The sequence below is a fragment of the Cotesia typhae genome, unplaced genomic scaffold (assembly GCF_013202065.1).
Source record: "Cotesia typhae breed Kobodo isofemale line unplaced genomic scaffold, CoteBio_Ctyphae contig_23, whole genome shotgun sequence".
Taxonomy (NCBI): Eukaryota; Metazoa; Arthropoda; class Insecta; order Hymenoptera; family Braconidae; genus Cotesia; species Cotesia typhae.
This window is the reverse complement of record NW_027423729.1, coordinates 1406986-1411477: the sequence shown is the minus strand read 5'-3', so window position 1 is coordinate 1411477 and position 4492 is coordinate 1406986.

Sequence of the window (4492 nt, the reverse complement as noted above, 5' to 3'; positions counted from 1 at the left end):
TGAAGGTAATGACTAATACTTTCAAATTTTTATTACTTATCAACTACACGAAAATGAAAATCAAAACAAAAAAAAAATTTTTATTTTAATTAAAAAAATGGCGCTAAAGGGTCCTCTTAATTGCGTTGAAATTTTAATAAAAATCCTGATTATTATTAATTATAAATAATTTATAGAAAAAAAAGTCTTCCTTCATGAATTTTATTTTTTTTTCCGTCTTAATTTTTTTGTATTTTTTCCCAAAGAGTATTTTCATTGACCTGTTGAAAGATACTTGTATTTAATTTATCAAGCAGTGATTATAATAATTAACCTATTGTTATTATTTAATTAAAACTAATGCCAGTGCCTTACGCATTATAGATAAGAAAATTGAAATTATATTCTTAGAATAAAATATGAAAAAAATATTCTTAATAATGTAAATCATTTATTAAATATAAATATATTTTGATCACTAATTATTATTTTTTATTATTTTTTTAATCAATTTTTAATTGTTATAAAAAATAAAAAAAAATTGTAAGATCCTGGATTAAAAAATTAGCGCTGAATTAAACATTTTTATTACCGACTTTAGCGCTAAAAGTATTTTGTTGTGTTCACTAGATGGCGCTTGATTGCAGCTTTAGTATTTGGTCGTACTTGACTTGAAAGGAAATTTAATTTTATAATAAGTAGGGTAAAAAATAAAACGGAATTATTTTTTTATCATTAGACCCTCTATTGTGAATAAATAATTAAATTCTTTTGAAAATAGCGAAAAATAGTGAATATGAATTAAAGTAAATAAATACAAGTTATTTATATTCATTGTACAAAGTTAGACTTATACAATAGCGTAATTAAACTCAGTAAAAGTTGATAGTTTAATTTAAAATAGAAAATGAATTAAAACTTTTTAAGAAAGCTTACTTTTAAAACGATGTCAACTTATTTTATAAAGCAATTGTATAGCTCTGACTCCTTTTACACTGCACGAGATGGCTCAATTTTATAAATAAAAAAAAAATCCCGGAAAAAACTTAAGCATCAAATTAAGAATGAAAGTTAAACTTGAAATAAAACTTTTTCATCAACTTCTCGTCTCTTTAATAGCGTTTTAAAATTTTATACTTTGGGTTTATATATTATTCTTGAGAAAATGTCTCAATTTTACCCAAAAAAACTTTTTTTTAATGGTACTGTGCATCGTATTATAACTTTAGTTTTTGGGATATCGGCCCATTACCGCAAAAATGGCTATTTATAAAATTCAATACACAGTAAAACATTTTGTGTTAAATATTTAACACTTTTTTGTGTTAATTTAACACAATAAATGTTTAATTTAAACATAAAAGTGTTAAATATTTAACACAAAATTTTTTTACCCAATGACGCAAAAATTTTCACTTTTACCGTATTTCCGTGCAATAAAAATTGAACGCGATGTTTTATCGAATTTCTATAAATTTTATCTGAAAGCTTATCAAGTAAGCTTTAATTTGCATACTTACATATTTCTTTAAATTGAATAGTTTAAGAATGACAAAAATTTGAATTCTTTAATATCTTTACAAATTGGCAATTTTTCAAATTTTTGCGAAATAATTAATGAATGCCATAACTTGTAAAAATTTAAAAAATTGAGTCTGAAAGCTTATTAAATAAATTCTTAAACTTCACGATCAATCTAGGCCAAAAATTGCTCACTTTTTCAAACAAATTTAATGAAATTTTATTTTTTCATTCGTTTTGTCGCAACAGAATTTTTATATTATTTTATAAAAAATATGGTTTTTTTATTTGAGAAATTTACTTTCATTTCAGCTGCCGAACAGTCTTTTTTAGTTATGTTATTCAAGTAGAATAAATGAAATAGAAATCAACAGTAAGAACTAAATTAGCTGAGATTAAACTTCGCATTCAGCAGCCCCGAAATTCTAAGGTGAGTAAAAAAAAAAAATTATTTTTTTCAGCACCCTAATGGACAATAATGTTTTTGAGATAAAACGAACTAGAAAGTTTTGAGGCAAGCCTGCAGGATCAACCACTTAAGATTTTTTTTACATAAAATAATTTTTTAAACATTTTAAACAGACTCAGCTTGTTCTATGGTTACCATTTTATTTTACATGGTCATTTCGCCTTGAGCTATTTAGTTTTTTGATAGCCGGGTAGTTTTTTTAGTAATCTCTTCAATTAACGAAATACTCGGCGGAATTAAATTTTGTAATTAATCGATCCTTAAGGTTTAAAATCACTCTAAAAAAAAATCTAGAAAAGTTTTAATACTGTGAAATTTTAAGTTCTTTGACAGTAAGTTAAAGATCATTATAAGTTAAAAAACAAATTGAATTATTTTGAATCCAAGTTCGGGAAACTCACTTAAAGTCTTCAATACTCGAATTTAACTCTTTGTCGAAGAAAATAATTAAACAGTTAATTTTGCTTCAACATCTTCTCAAATAACGTAAGTTTACTTTGATTAAAAATCTATTATTTATTTTTTAACTAAATTCTACTTATTATCGTTTTAAAAGTGCGAGTAAAATTTTTTCTCTAATCACTCCAAACCAGAGATTATTTCTTCCCAATTATTTTTATTTTAGAATCTGAAGACAATAATTTCAATAGTATAATTTACTTTTGGCGCCATGTTGCGGTCTTCACGCAAGCACTTATCGTAATTACAAGTCTTTGTTTACAGACTCATAATTCTGCATTATGAATGATTTGAATCAAAATACAAAGGAATGAAAGAAATCATTAAATATCAGCGATTATAAATTTTTTTAGAGAAAAGTTTATTTATTTGACTATTTGGAAGGTCTTGAGATACGGCAGTTTCGCGGGCAAAAATTTCTTAGCTCAAAAATTTATTTTCTTTAGTCAAGAAAATCATTTTCTTCAAAATGGTATTTTTGGTTCAAAAGTTTGGCTCTTGAGTCAAGTTAATTTTTTTATCAGTGTACATTTAAATATTTAGTCTCGAGGATATTTTATCGAGGGATCAAGAATCAATAATTTAGCTAGAAAAATAACTAATAACTGTAATTTCGTCAATTAAAGTCATCAATATTGTCGAAATTTGTGCATACGTTAAAATAAAATCAAAGAATACCATAGAATAAAAAAAAATGTATAATATAAAGTTAGGTAAAATGAGCCGGAGCAACTGTTCCAAATCGCTAACTACAGAAAGTATGATGACTATCATGCTGATGTCAGCGTCCTTCTATATATGTGCACCATAATAGCAGTGTAGCTTGATTTTATACTCTGCACTCTTCTCCACTAGTCTCCTGCCAGATTAGAGTATGGGTTCAGTGTATAGATATAATAGATATAGATATAGGTTTATATACGATGAGTGAGAAAAACCGATGGTCATGAGTGTCCAAGATCTGTCGGGCACGCGATATGTGCACACACCACGACGACTCTCCAATCAACCAACTTGGCTGGGCTCCAGTCGATAAGAGTATATAACTGTATATAGAACTATAAAATACCTATGGCTACGGCTATGGCTATGAGTATTAGTATGGGTACTACCCATATAAACATTAGCCTGCTACTATACCGACACTGATCGTTTAAATCGATTACATGATAAAAAAAACCAAGCACATTTCACGTATGTATATATGCTGTATATAAATATTCAATCAAATTGTAATATACATAGTCGGTAAATTACTTTTTAATTATCAACTTATTTCGTCATTACCGTCCATATATTATAAACGATTCTTTATTTATACACTGATAAGAAAATTTGTTTCGTTGAAGAAAAAATATCTTTAATCAAGGGAAATTTAATTATACTTGCTTGTTTAGGAAAAAAAAATTTATAAAATTCTTTGAGCTCAAAAAAATAATTTTACAGTTATTTTGAGCTGTCTTGGCTCTTTATTATAAATGATTCTTAATTTATACTCTGATAAAAAAATTTTTTTCATGGAAAAAAAAAATATTTTTAATCAAGGGAAATTTACTTATACTTTTTTGTTTAGAAAAAAAAAATTAATAAAACTCTTTGAGCTCAAAAATCGAGTTTTTACTTAGTAAGACATGTTTTTGAAAATATTTGAATTGCAATAGCTTTCGGAAAAATCAACCGACTATGATCTGATACTGGAGAAAATTGTAAAGAGAAAAATAATAGCTCGTGATAAAACTTAAGCAAAGTTTGTTAATAATTAATAATAAAAAGATTAGAAGCAAAAATAGTTGACAGTATGCAAGTCTGGTGTACTTCCGTGAGTTGTCTCTTCATCGACACGTGATAGACAAGAAGCGTCAGCGTGAAAGGCCGTCGCTTTGCCGGAGGGTTATATGAGCCATCAACAACGATCTTGCTCAGAGTTACAGCATCTGTCGGCTTCATACGGACGTCAATTTCAGTTGTATTGATTTATCTTCTTACTCGTCAACCCGTTACAATCTCATCCCTCGGGCTCAGTTAAACTCATTTATTTATTTAGTTTTTATTTTTTATATCATT